Source organism: Cynocephalus volans, chromosome X (assembly GCF_027409185.1).
Source record: "Cynocephalus volans isolate mCynVol1 chromosome X, mCynVol1.pri, whole genome shotgun sequence".
Classification (NCBI taxonomy): domain Eukaryota; kingdom Metazoa; phylum Chordata; class Mammalia; order Dermoptera; family Cynocephalidae; genus Cynocephalus; species Cynocephalus volans.
In genome coordinates, this window is record NC_084478.1 from 167,162,470 (window position 1) to 167,177,593 (window position 15,124).

The 15,124-nt window shown below is 34.7% G+C and overlaps 1 pseudogene; it reads left to right on the top strand.

The window, feature by feature from the left end:
• Positions 1–15,124, top strand: part of LOC134368534 (serine/threonine-protein phosphatase PP1-beta catalytic subunit-like) — a 45,230-nt pseudogene extending 30,106 nt beyond the window's left edge.

The window sequence follows — 15,124 nt, forward strand, 5'->3', positions numbered from 1 at the left end:
GTTGAATGGATTAACAGGGAGTAATTGCAAATTTTGTGGAAACAATCAGTCTCTTCTATGAATGTAAATAAAACAAATGTAGTTACTTATAGGTGATCTTTAAAATGATCTGAAGTGCTCTTTACTGGTACTGTTTAAAAGGTTTTAGTATAGAAATAACTTGAAGGTAATAGAAGTTATGTATACTACATATTTCTAAGTTCTTGCTATTTCTCTTCTTATTTAGTATAACAAAGTGACCTAAATTAAATTACCAGATAAGATAATGTATTCGTTGTCTATTGTTGTATAACAAATTACCCCCAAACTCTGTGGCTTACAACCACATTAATTTACCATCTCATAGTATTTCTGGGTCAGGAGTTTTGGCACAGCCTTGCTGGGTCCTTTGGTTCTGGGTCTCTCACAAGGCTCCAGTCAAGGTGTAATCTGGAACAGCAGTCATCTGAAGTCTAATTCAGTTGCTTGTGGGCTGATGGACTGAGGGCCTCAGTTTCAAATGAGAGGTTGGCTGGAGGCCTCCCTCAGTTCTTTGCTACATGGGCTTCTCCATAAGACAGCTGGCTTCATCAGTGAGCATGGAAGAAGGTAAGAGTGCAAGCAAGGTGGAAGTCACATTCTTTTGTTACCTAATCTTGGAAGTGACAGCCCATCTCATTCTTGCTGTAGCCTATTTGTTAGAAGCAAGTTGCTAGGTGTAGCCTGCACGCAAGGGGAAAAGATTATACAAGGGTATGAACATTGGGGACCATTTCATAGAAGCCGCTAACAACAGTTAACCAATTTTTCTAAAACTAACTTTTTTTCTGTTTTTAGGAGATATTCATGGACAATGTACAGATTTACTGAGTTTATTTGAGTATGGAGGTTTCCCACCAGAAGCCAACTATCTTTTCTTAGGAGATTATGTGGACAGAGGAAAGCAGTCACTGGAAACCATTTGTTTGCTATTGGCTTATTAAACCAAATATCCCGAGAACTTTTCTCTTGAGAGGAAACCATGAGTGTGTTAGCATCAATCGCATTTATGGATTCTCTGATGAATGTAAGTGAAAATGAAAACTTAGAAAGTGATTAATGGAAACATTTCCTAATAATTTTCTGGTTTAAACGAGTTCTTCCAATTCAGAGTATTTTGAAAATATGATCTACCAGGCATAGGCCCAGGAAGAAGACCTGAAACTGGGATACATGTCACTAATTAAGTTGGTTCCTTGGGATCTCCTTGGTCATGGTGTTTCAGATTGATGGCAGTTTATGTGCCTAAAGACACCCTTTTTTAATTAGTTTACCTGGGGAAAAGAAATATCCAGCTGACAATGGAGGTCATTATAGACAGTGGCTACGTTTTTGTGTGTGTCCATTAAGTTTTAACTGTCACCATTCTTGTGATATGACAGAAGCTCTTTATTAGCCCTGTTACAAGAACTATTGAGAATTTCTGTGAAACTTTTTAAAAGTTTATTATTAAAATTTTAGTTTACGCCTACAAATCTAGAGAGGAAAGAGTGTTGAATACTCTGGAATATCCTTATTTTATTGTATTTTTATTCATCAGTATGAAATCACTGATTTCCTGCTGTGTAGTAGTGTTTCCAAGTGCAATAACTAAATAATCTTACTACATTTGATATTTTGGTTTTGTTTTCTAAGTATGGTAATGATTATTTGTTTAGTTAATTATAATTTGGAGTCACAGTTATTTTCAAAGTGAATTCATTTTTTACTGCTGAATTCCTCATTAAAGTCTACTTTTGCTTATTTCCATCCTACCATATGGTAGAGTCCTATTTGAACCCACATCTCCCTGATTCATATAATAATTTGACAAATGTGGAGGACATTTTATATATGCCTGCCACTATTCTAAGTGCTGGGAATACAGCAATACATGAGACAGATGACCTCTATTCTCATGTAGCTTATGTTCAAATGAGAGTGATTCTATATTTGATTTTATATTGCATTTTTATTTCTGAGATGTAGTGTGTGGCTGGAATTGTTTAAATCGGACCAGTAGAGAGGAAGTTTGGTTGTAGTACATCAAACTATAACCTACTTCTTTCTAAAGCTACATCAGAAACAGAGGTGTATTCTTAAAGGATAAAATACGGGTATGAGTACTCTTGTGGAAAGAAATGACATCAAATGAAATAATGTATGGGAGAGCAGCTCATAAACAGTGCTTTGAGTTATACATACTCAATAAGAGATGGGCTATAGCATAAAAGCATAGGAAAATTAGTACTTGTGTCTTTCATCCTTTCCCCAGCATAGAAGTTGCAACTTTTTGCAAATTCAGGACAATCAAGTAACTCCAAAAAGATATTAAAACTTAAGGATGTCTTTCTTGTAGCTATTTATGCTAAGCTATAGGAAAATTATAGCCTTTGTGTCTCTATTTATATTTGTTATAGCACCAAGTTGTAATTCACTCACAAGGGAATACCAGTTAAGCTCTTGGAAATTCTCTTTTCTTGGCAGTAAGTTTATAGACTGTGTTACTCAGTGCATTAGAGTTACAATGGACAGTCTCCAGAGGCACCATTTCCACTTCTGTCTACTTAATTGGCATGTATTTAACTGGTGCACATGCTGAAGGGAAAAAATGAACTAGTAGCCTGTTCAATTGTTTCAAATTTTCCATATTATAGTGATCTTAAAAAACAAAATTGTTTGATATATTTGTTTTATAACACATCTAGCACAATCTTTGAAGTCTTTTTAACTTTATTAAAGGTTTATTTTATTGTTATTCTTATTTATTTTATTTATTACCATTTTAAAAGTATACAAATTACAAATATTCATTATGGGAAAAGTGCTACATAAGTATAAAGAAGAAAATTGAAATCAATCATAAGATGGAGAACTCATTAGAAGAATTTTGGGTTTTTTATTTATTCTATTCTGCTTGTTCTTTTTCTAGGCAAATGAAGGTTTAATATTACATTGTGGAAGACCTTCACTGATTGTTTTAACTGTCTGCCTATAGCTGCCATTGTGGATGAGAAGACCTTCTCTCCATGGAGGTAGACTAGTAAATTTGCCTTATGGATTTTTCTTCTTGTGCTGTTATTATTCAGAAAAGACCTAGGAAGGGGCTGGCCAGTTGGCTCAGTTGGTTGGATAGCAGTGTCATAATACCAAAGTCAAAGCTTTGGATCCTTGCAATGGCCAGCCACCAAAAATAAATAAATAATAATAAAAAGGAAACCAGAAAAGACCTATGACAATGTGATAATTCAGATGCTATGGAGAAACAAAGCAGTACTTGTATGAGAACTCAAGTGATTAAAACTGTTTTAAACATGGCTAAAATCTCTTTTCATACTTAGAAATTTATTATTATTTATAAATAATGAACATTTAATACTTATCTTTAGAGAGTTTCACATATAAAGAGTGTAACTAGAGTTTTGTTTGGAAAAGATGTCTTCGCCTTTCCTTCAAGTTTTGAAAGAAAGATACTCCTGTTCTCAGTAAAATGAGAGGATCATTATCTTTCTGCCTATATTGAATACTTTTCATCAGAATCCAAATATAATTGAGTTTGAGGCTTCATGCAATATGTCTGCTTTGGTCCTAAAATAATTTTTTGGAAGGATGGTAAGTTATTTTATATGATTTGTGAAATTAGCATGAATATATAAAAATTCACTTGAAAAAATTAACATATGTGTCTAGCGCTTGGCTAGATGCCATGGAAATATATAGATACTGTGTTAGTCCATTTCTGTTGCTTATAACATAAATGCCTGAAACAGGGTGATTTGTAAAGTAAACGAAATTTATTGCTTACAGTTTCAGAGTCTGGAAAGTCCAGAGTCCAGAGAACACATCTAGTGAGGGTGTTCTTTGGTTGTGGCTGAACAGTTGCACAGGGGTCTCACGTGGCAGAAAATAGCAGAGCAGAGAGACTCTCACATGCTCTCCTTTTAAAGCCCTCAGAACCATCCCATGACCGCCATTATTAATCCATTCAGTAGACATGGTCCTTAGGATCAAATCATCTCTTCAAGAAGGGCCCACCTTTCAATTACCATAGTAGGATTTCTCACCCTCAACAGTTATAATGGGGATTAAGCTTCAGTGACTTAAAACTTGGGGGACACAGTTCAATCTCTATCAGATAGTATATGATCTGGTTGTGTTGAAGAATTAAAAAACCCATTGATAAAACGTATTTATGAAACAGATAATTGAGTAATAAAAGGGATATAATTATGAGTACTTCTGGAGACAATAATTATTATCAGAAGTCAGGAAAAGGAGATAATTGTTGGTCAAATGTTTATGGAGGCATGGATTTTACAGGATAAATAGACTTTAGAGATGTGAATCGGACTTGACAGTCTATGTATGTTGTCTAGTTTAGGGAATGTGCAAGGACAGGCCCAACTAGAATGTCGAGTACATGTTGGGGAATGACAAGATCAGATTATAGAGATTTAAATACAGAGCAAAGGAGTTTGTTGAATAGTTTAATTGCTATATTGGGTTTTTTGTACTGGGAAGTAATTTAATGGAAACAGTGTAAGAAAATTAGTTTTTTGTCAATATATGCGGAGAATTAAAGTGGCAAAACACTGAAAACATAGATGTACTGTCCTCTGACAGAACATAATTTGCTCTATTAATTGGAACATGTTTTTCGATATTAAACATTTAAGGAATGGTAGATCTTGCCCATTAGTATAGCTAAGAATAGAAATGTGGTAGTATGGAATATGAATGTTTAGCATTCATTCCCTCAGATGAAACTTGGGTTGCCTACAAGAGAAAAATAATAGCATATATTTATGTACCACTTTACAGATTGCAAAGAATTTTTTATGTGCTTCTTCTTGTGTATCCTTCTGACCAATAGTTCATGCGTTCCTGAAGGTAATGAGCATGTTGGAGTGGGATGTAAGAAGGTCTTAGGGGACCAAGTGAGGCATTTTAAGGTGGAAGTTAAAGTGTTTAAGATTAGATGGGAAGAAGTAGCAAGAGTGGTAGGAAGGGTTGCAATTGAGTATGTTCCTGTGAAGGACAGGGAATGCTTGGAAAGATAGAATGGTGGGGCTCTTTCCATGGGAAATCTTTTGAAATATAAGGGAATTTCATTTCTCTGGTAGGTAAAAATGGAGAATATGACGTAGTCATTAATTCCCTATCATATCAAAGTGAGATTCATAGTAACTCAATATGTTGACCTTTGAGATAACATTAAAAGGAACTCTTTTTTCTTTTTTTTTTTTTTTAATTTTATTTTGTCGATATACATTGAGGCTGATTATTGTTGCCCATCACCAAAACCTCCCTCCCTCCTCCCTCCCCCCTCCCCGCCACCAATGTCCCCTCTGTTTGCTTGTCGTATCAACTTCAAGTAATTGTGGTTGTTATATCTTCTTCCCCTCCCCCGGATTTTTTTTTTTTTTGTGTGTGTGTGTGTGTGTTTTTGTGAATTATATATTAATTTTTAGCTCCCACCAATAAGTGAGAACATGTGGTATTTCTCTTTCTGTGCCTGACTTGTTTCACTTAATATAATTCTCTCAAGGTCCATCCATGTTGTTGCAAATGGCAGTATTTCATTCGTTTTTATAGCTGAGTAGTATTCCATTGTGTAGATGTACCACATTTTCCAAAGGAACTCTTGAAGTAACCATTTTCACATAGTGAATCTACTTATGATTAAATGCTTTTTGAGTGACTTAAAATTGTTTAGCTTTCAATCGTGCATCTCATTTTTTCATTTATAGGACTGTCACCAGATCTTCAATCTATGGAACAGATTCGGAGAATTATAAGACCCACGGATGTCCCTGATACAGGTAAGTACATAATAATTTCATTAATTAATTTCTGTAAAGTGTTGGCATATTTGAACCTAATTATACTTAGTGAAAGTAGGATCGGTTTATGTATTTAAAAGAGCTCTTTTTTATAGTTAATAAGTTAACTACTTTATTTTATTTTGTAATAATCATTCCACAAAATATAGAACTTTAAAATTTTTATATAATTTGATTCTGTCACACTTATTTTATCACTGAAAAGATTTGCTCTTTATTCCTTGTACCTTCCTATCTTTCTAGATTCCCTCATTCATATTGGCATTGATAACGTCCTTTAAAAACTTAAGTTAGTCAAAAGTTTTTTTTTTTTTAATTAAATTTTCTTTCTTAGTCAAGGATACAGTGACCTTCTTTTAAATTATCTAGTAATTTTCTGTTATTTTCTGCACCATCTGTATTTCACGTTTTCAGAACTCTAAAGGCTCTAGAAATGTGTGGTCAATTTTAGGAAAATTGTGAAAAATGTATGGGAAAACTTGAGAAAAAATGAAAATTGACTACTTAGACGTTAAGAACGTTGAGTTGTTAAGCAAGTCAAAGCAAAAGTAAATTTCAGTTGTGCGTAAAATGCTTTGTTGATTAACAAATGAGCCTAACATAACTTTATAAATAAGTTATAGGCACATTTGCTGCTTACCCTAACTTTACTATTGGCTTTAAAATGTTGTTACTCATATTTGAATACCAGTGTATGTATTAAGATATCTAATCATGGCATTCATGTCACGAAATGCCATGAAGACCTGTTGAATTGAATGAAGTTAAGTTGCTTTGCTTCCTCAGTTTAGCTTTTGCTTAAAACATCAATACTTTTCTATGTGGAGTTTTCTGACACCAAATGTGTGCTTTTTTTTCACATAGCCAATTTTTGACACCACCTGGGTGTTCAATTTAGTCCTGACATTAGCTCCCAGAATTAGCACAGACTCCACTGGTTAAGGGCTCAATTCCACAAGACTGCCACAAGACTCCCACTTCAGGTGCTAGCCACAAGTGGGGTCCCAAGGTGATCCACACTTCTGTCTGGCTGACTGCAGATTCAGAGGTTCCCACAAACCCCTCCTTTGGTGCTTTAATTAAATTTCCTGGATTATTATAAAAGATACAACTCAGAGATAGCCAAGCAAAAGAGATACATAGGGAAAGGTACTAGGGGTAGAGGAGGGATAGCACAGATCTTCCCAGTGCTCTCTGGGCATGCTACCTTCCCAGCATACCAATGTGTTCACCAACCTGGAAGCTCCCTAAATCTTATTGTTTATGAGGGTTTATTTTTATAGAGCCCACTTTAGCAACATACTATATATGAAAAACAGAATGGCCCTTTAGCTTACTGTTAAGAGGATTATTTATTGGTAATTTTGTAAAGGGGAATTGATTATTCCTCAAGTAAGTATTGTGCTGGGTGTTCATTAGGTTCATTTCCCACTCTTAACATTGAAAGATTCTTAGATAAGCACTGAAAAATATTCATGGACCAGTGTCTGAGAAAAACATGACTAAACCCCTAAATTGGGCTGTTAAAAACATGCATTTTTTCACTTATTTTCAAGTGTCATTGGATTGTTTTGCTCATTGTACTGAAAGCCTGATAATATCACTCTAAGTGCTACTCATGATTGCACATCAAATAGTGTAGTCATGAGTATGAGTACACTATTATAAATAGTGTGTGTATGTGTTTTTTATAGATTCTTCTTCAACCAGAGAGGACTTATGAGTTGAGACTCACTGTCCCAGGGGATTTTTGTGCTGTTGGATTTCTTTAAACATCATAGTGGGAGCTTAGGAAATATCAATGAGATAAATTAAGAGTACATTGCCACTAATTCTTCAAAGGGTTTTTCAAAGGTCTTCAAAGGATAATTCTATTGAGACAAGCTGTACTATGACTGAAAATGAGATCTCCTTTCCTGCTAAGCTGTATTATCAACTATTTGGAATCTTGAAAAAGAAAATTCTTAAAACTGACTCATTCTAAAAAAAAAAAAAAAAAAAAAAAATCTTCCCTCAGCCACCATGGTTCTTAGAAAACTACTTCATATCTCAACATCCACCCTGCTCTTAATCTCACTGCAATTAGACTTTGAGTCTCTCTCAAGATTTCCACTGAAGATACCCAGGTAGATATTTTTAGTCCTGACCTCTTTTTCTAGACCCAAAACATTACTAAAGTCAGGGATCTATCTGATTTGTTTCTCCATATTACCAGGCCTCAGTGGAAATGTTTTTTTCTCCAAATTGATCTATAGATCAAATTCTAATGAAATCACAATTGAAGGTTTTATGGAATTAAATTCCATATCAATTAATTCAGGCTGATTCTGAAGTTTATGTGGAAGAACAAATGATCAAAATAACAAGACAATCCTGAAGAAAATAATTAAGCAGGATTCTAGCCCAATTAAATATAAAGACATTAAAAAGCTCTAGTGTGTTATTGGCTCAGGGATAAGTAGAATAGACTAATGGAATAGACTATGGTGCTTAGAATCAGACTCTGTCACTCTGTAAGGAAAGGATGAAATATTCAGGAAATGCTGCTGGTTCAATTGTTTCTTCAGGTAGAGAAACTATACACAAAAGATTAACAGCCTTTTTCATTTATTGTTGTGTTCAGAGTGTGCTGTACACTTATTTCATATATTTGGAAATTACTCCCTTAAGAGAGTACTAGCAAAATTTGTATGGTTGCTTTAACAAAGAGTGTGTAAGTTAGATAAATTAGGATACCTTGGGGGCAAGGGGTTGTTTAGTAAAGGGTAAGAGGGCAGGAGAAGAATTGAAACGTGAAAAAAGTATGCTTTATTATATAAATTTTGGTTTTTTTCCTTGTTGTATTGCTGTTCTTTAAAGTTTTGCTCTGGGATTTGCTGTGGTCTGACCCAGATAAAGATGTGCAAGGCTGGGGAGAAAATGATCGTGGTGTTTCCTTCACTTTTGGAGGTGATGTAGTCAGTAAATTTCTGAATCGTCATGATTTAGACTTGATTTGTCGAACTCATCAGGTATGAAATATATGACTCTTGCATATTTTAACAACAGTTGTTAACTTCCCACAAGCCCTCTTCTTTTTATTTTTGGGGGAACTGAGGTCCAAGAAAGCTAAATGACATGTAACAAGAAAAGCAGTAGGATAGGCAAAGCCAATATCTATGTCTCCCAGTTAACAACCTAATGAATGGTTTGTTAACCTTTTCTCACCCTATAAGAGGAAATGTTTCAAAAGAACACATTTTTAGTAAATGAAACCCTAACAATTTTCAGTGCTTTTCCAAGCTTTGTAGACATAGTCTAGATTTTTATATGGTTCTTATATATTATGGATAACAATCAAATGAATTGTGTGGGTCTTGTTTGGACTTTGATAAGAAAAAAACACACTGTAAAAACGTTTTTGAAACAGTTGGGGAATGTGATTATAAACTAGGTAGTAGACATACGAGTGTCCTTGTTAATTATTTTAGCTGTGATAAAAATCATTATTATTATGTAAAAAGAATGTCCATGTTTTTCTAGAAATGGATAAATGAAACAAATGTAGCCTAATCCTGATAATTATTGAATCAGGATGAGTGTTGAGTTAAAGGAGTTTATCGAAGTCTTTATCTACTTTTGCCTATATTTGCAATTTTTCATTATAAAAGCAGATCTACAATTTAGAGTTTTGAGGATTTTTTCACATGTAGATTGTACACTCTTTAAGGAGGGGACTATGGCTTTTTTATTTTTGAATCTCTGTTGCCTTGTACAGTTACTGGCAATTGTAGCATGCACTTTGTTTGTGTTGAAGAAATGAATTAATAAGCAATAACCTATTTTAATACTTCTTTAACATGTCAAGTGCTTGTACTCTAAAACATAATATATTGATTGAAAGGCATTTTTTTTTAATTTTATTTTGTCGATATACATTGTGGCTGATTATTGCTCCCCATCACCAAAACCTCCCTCCCTTCTCCCTCCCCCCCTCCCCCCCAACAATGTCCTTTCTGTTTGCTTGTCGTATCAACTTCGAGTCATTGTGGCTGTTATATCTTCTTCCCCCCCTCGTTTTTTTTTTTTTTTTTTTTTTTTTGGTGTGTGTGTGTGTGTGTGTGTGTGTGAATTTATATATTAATTTTTAGCTCCCACCAATAAGTGAGAACATGTGGTATTTCTCTTTCTGTGCCTGACTTGTTTCACTTAATATAATTCTCTCAAGGTCCATCCATGTCTCTCAAGGTCCATCCATGTTGTTGCAAATGGCAGGATTTCATTCGTTTTCATAGCTGAGTAGTATTCCATTGTGTAGATGTACCACATTTTCCGTATCCACTCATCTGATGATGGGCATTTGGGCTGGTTCCAACTCTTGGCTATTGTAAAGAGTGCTGCGATGAACATTGGGGAACAGGTATACCTTCGACTTGATGATTTCCATTCCTCTGGGTATATACCCAGCAGTGGGATAGCTGGGTCGTATGGTAGATCTATCTGCAATTGTTTGAGGAACCTCCATACCATTTTCCATAGAGGCTGCACCATTTTGCAGTCCCACCAACAATGTATGAGAGTTCCTTTTTCTCCGCAACCTTGCCAGCATTTATCGTTCAGAGTCTTTTGAATTTTAGCCATCCTAACTGGGGTTAGATGGTATCTCTGATGTTTGACAAAGGCACCAAGACTATTCTCTGGGGAAGGGACTGCCTCTTCAGCAAATGGTGCTGGGATAACTGGATATCCATATGCAGGAGAATGAAACTAGATCCATACCTCTAACCGTACACTAAAATCAACTCAAAATGGATTAAGGATTTAAATATACACCCTGAAACAATAAAACTTCTTAAAGAAAACATAGGAGAAACACTTCAGGAAATAGTACTGGGCACAGACTTCATGAATACGACCCCAAAAGCACGGGCAACCAAAGGAAAAATAAACAAATGGGATTGAAAGGCATTTAAAAATATCTTAGGCTACCTTTGAGGCTACTAAAAGTATTTGATTTTTTAAAAATATATTTAAGATTCCATGTTACTTTGTTAAAGCCAAATTTATTAAACTAAGTACACGCTGTTCCACAGTACTTTTTCTCTGGGTCTTATTCCCCATGTCACTTGGCTAGTTTTACTTCTTTTTGTGACCTTAAGTGAAAAACAAAAATGGCTGGCTTCTCATTCTCTGTATTTTTATATCACATACCTATTTTCTAGCAGAATTTTCTGGTTGTTCAATTGAAACAGTCATATTCCCGAATCCTTTGCATTTGGCAAAGTCGTCTTTTTATCAGCAAACATTGTGTTTATGGTTTTGGAAATTAAGCCTTCTATTAGATAACAGGGCAGAGCTGCTAAGTTTCCTAACTATGAAATACCCACTCATAGTCGTTTTTTTTGAGCCATAGATCTCCATTCACTGTTTTTTTTGTTTGTTTGTTTTGTTTTTTCCCCCCAAAAAAGATGATAATTTAAGTCAGGTTATTGAACTACTTTAGTTTGCCTGGTCTTTTCTTTTCCAGAAATCTTCAAAATCCTATACTGCTTATTTTCAAGAATGTTATCTCTAAAATTAAGAGACCTCCAATAGGAAATAACACAAACTAAAAGTATTTCCTTTAAAAAATGTGTGAAAGGATGAACAAATCATCCAAGATCTAAGAAACATGTACTGAGTGGCAAGCACTATGCTGAACTGGGGATAGATAAGGTGGCCTCAGTCTTAACAGAAGATGTTAATATCTAAATTGTACTATGAAGTAATTTCAACAGAATGTGTTCTCAGTATGGAGGTAGGAGTTATTTTTAAAAGCAAGTGATTTTAGAGGTGCTTTCCTGTATTAGCAAGTATTGTAGGATAATTTTGCTTATTAAAGGATACCTAAAAGAGGCTTCAGAATGTAATGTTGCCTAAGTAAATAAATATGAAATGTTTACATGTTATTGCCTCCCTCTAAAATTTGTGGAGCCAAGAGAAACATTAATTGTCTAAGTCACTCAGGAATTGACAACAGAGTCTAGAAATCATGTTAAATCATTAAAGAAAATGATAACACATATAAAAGTTAATCTATTGGCAAGTAATTTAAGGAGCATGATCTGTGTGAATTAAATTCAACCTAGTAATGTTTTCAATATGTAGCTATAATACTAATAGAATATTTAAAAGCAAAGCAAGAATAGTTGGATTATACTGTCATCATCAGAGAAGTACTTGGGGGTCCCAGCTGTTGATTAAAATGATCAGAGACGTGAAGGAAGGCACAGCAGACGAGATGCAGGTGAAGAGCGGGGGGGGGGGGGGGGGGCACTGGTGTCTCAGGGGAGTAGCCCCGACCCAGCCGCTGTTACAGCATTTATTACATTTAGCAAGCTTGTGAATGCGAGATAAGCATTAATGCACAAACTCTGTTATACTTTTCTCAAGAGCAGAAGGCCGTTACCTCCCTTCTCAAGCACTTGGTTATCTATAATGCGCCTCCTGGGAACATCCCAAGAAAGTGTTCTCACAACTTCAAGCGTTCTCAAGGATTGTTTGCAGTACTTGACATTTCTTGGTTGTTAACTCGTTTGCCAGTTCACCAACTGAACATGTCCTTGGGTGCTAACCACAGAAGTCCATTAACCATTTCCTTCACTCAGCTCCCTGCAGTCGCTATACCTATTAGCATATTTTGTTTTTGTCTCGTGGGGACCCTTAGAGATGGTATGATTTTTAAGCCTTTTGGTAATAATGTATGATTCCATTTAAGATAAATGCCTGCCATTATAGGAAAGGCACACCAATTTTAATGCTCTAGGCAGTTTAAGAATAAAAACCACAACTTCCAAAACAAAACCGGGTTTTTAAAATGTCTTTGCCAGATTAATCTCAATTAGTATAGATGTTTGAGAATTGCCTATTAATAAATGTTTTCTCTTTTGACATTTCCTTTGACAGGTGGTGGAAGATGGATATGAATTTTTTGCTAAAAGACAATTGGTAACCCTATTTTCAGCCCCAACTTACTGTGGGGAGTTTGATAATGCTGGTGGAATGATGAGCATAGATGAAACTTTGATGTGATCTTTTCAGGTATGATATAAATATAAATTTATAGCAACTAGAAATGTAATTAAAACTGTTGTCAGAGGGTTTTTCTTGAAGATTTATGATCTTTCCTTGAGCAAATATTGAAATTCAGAATTGATTCCCACTCAGACTCATTGGAGATTTCTATTTTCAGTCACAGAGTTTTCAGCCTTTTTGTTATATAACAAATATGAGGGTTTTAGAGAACTTAAGTATGTCAGTCGTCCTTGATTCAGATGTTTAATTGTTAAATTCCTCTTTTGGATTGTGGCTTACCTATTAGAAGAATGTAAAGGCAATGCATAATTTAGCGTTTCGTTTTCTTTTGCAAGGTGAATGAGTGGGACAGATACTGGAGGGAGAGAGAGAATTATAAACTCAGAGGAAAATAAAGTAAAATATTTACTTATGAAAAAACTTTGTAAATAATCTTTAAGTACCCATTTATGAACAGAGAAACGTTTACATTTTAGAGAGGCCAGCTCTAGCTTGAGTGTGGTGCTTACGAGTCATTCTTGTTCACTGACTAAAATGACCTTAATACTTTGTTTTTGCAAAGGTTATTTTATGTCCTTGACGTGCACACACTTTATTTTCTCTTTTTAAATGTAGTGGGATGTTCCCATCCCTCTGATTCATTGTTACATTGTACTGTTTTATCAGCTTGTACAATTGGTAAATGACTGACTTCTCATTTATAATTTAGGGATAGTAACCAAGCCTAATTCTTCAACAGTTGTCATTGTGGAGTTGGATTAAAATATTCTTTCACTGAGGCACTGTGATGTTCTGAATAGTTTTAGGAATTACTTCATACATCTTTACTACACATTTTTACTGTAAAATCATGACATTTTTCATCTATCATGTAGGTTAAAGTTCTAGGTACACCCACCAGAATGAGTATAATAAAGAAGTCAGTAACAAGTATTGGCAAGGATATGGAGAAAGCAGAATCTTTGTGCATTGTTTGGTAGGAATATAAAATGGGTAGGTGCTTTGGAAAACAGTCTGGCAGTTTATCGAAAGGTTAAACAGAGAGTTATCATAAGACTCAGCAATTTCACTCCTAGTTATATACCCAAGAGAAATGAAAACAGATGTCCACATAAAAACCTGTACATGAATGTTCATTGCAGCATTATTTGCAATAGAAAAAAAAGGGAAATAGTTCAAATGTCCATCAGCTAATGACTGGGTAAGTATAATTTGGCATATCCATATAATGGAATATTATTCAGCAATAAAAAGGAATCAAGTACATGTTATAATGTGGGGAATCTATGAAAACATATGTGGAAGAAGCCAGTCACAAAAGACCACATATTATATGATGTCAATAATATGAAATGTCCAGAATAGGCAAATCTATAGAGACAGAAAATAGATTATTGGTTGCTTAGGTTTGGAGGGGTTGTGGGGAGGTGGAGAGCAGGAATGGGGGATGACTACTAATGTGAGCAAGATTTCTTTATAGGGTGACAAAAATGTTCTAAAATTAGATTATGGTAGTGGTTGAACAGCTTTGTAAACTAACTAAAACCCATTGACATACACACTTTAAATGTGTGAACTTTATGGTAGTGAAATATACAAATAAAGCATTTTTAAAAAATAAATCTATACATTAAAAAATAAGGTCTGAAGAGTTTGCGACTTGTTGAAGATTAATTACCCTGCTAAATAAATATGTCAGAATTATGATGAGAACCTAGGTCTTTTCACTATTAAACTGGTGTTCTTTTTCTCACCACAGAGATCACTAATTTGAAAAAAAAAATTACATAAATCTAGGGATTGGGTAGTTGATAGGAATAGTGTGCCCAGGCCTTTGTTGCTAAAATATGAGTGGAATGACACATAATAACAGTGTTCAGACATTTGCACACTTTAAATGTGAGAAATGTTTGTGGAATTTGCTGTTTTGTTCTGTATTTTTATTGCACTTTTACAATTTCTGTGAAATGGCAATATTTTACAATATGCCCATTATCGAAAAAAACCCACCATTCTAACAGTTTCCTTGAACTTACTGCACTTGAAAGAATAACATTGTTAATAAATTATTTACTTTCAGATATTGAAACCATGTGAAAAGAAAGCTAAGTACCAGTATGGTGGACTGAATTCTGGACGCCCTGTCACTCCACCTCAAACAGCTAATCCACCGAAGAAAAGGTGAAGAAAGGAATTCTGTAAAGAAACCATCAGATTTGTTAAGGACATAC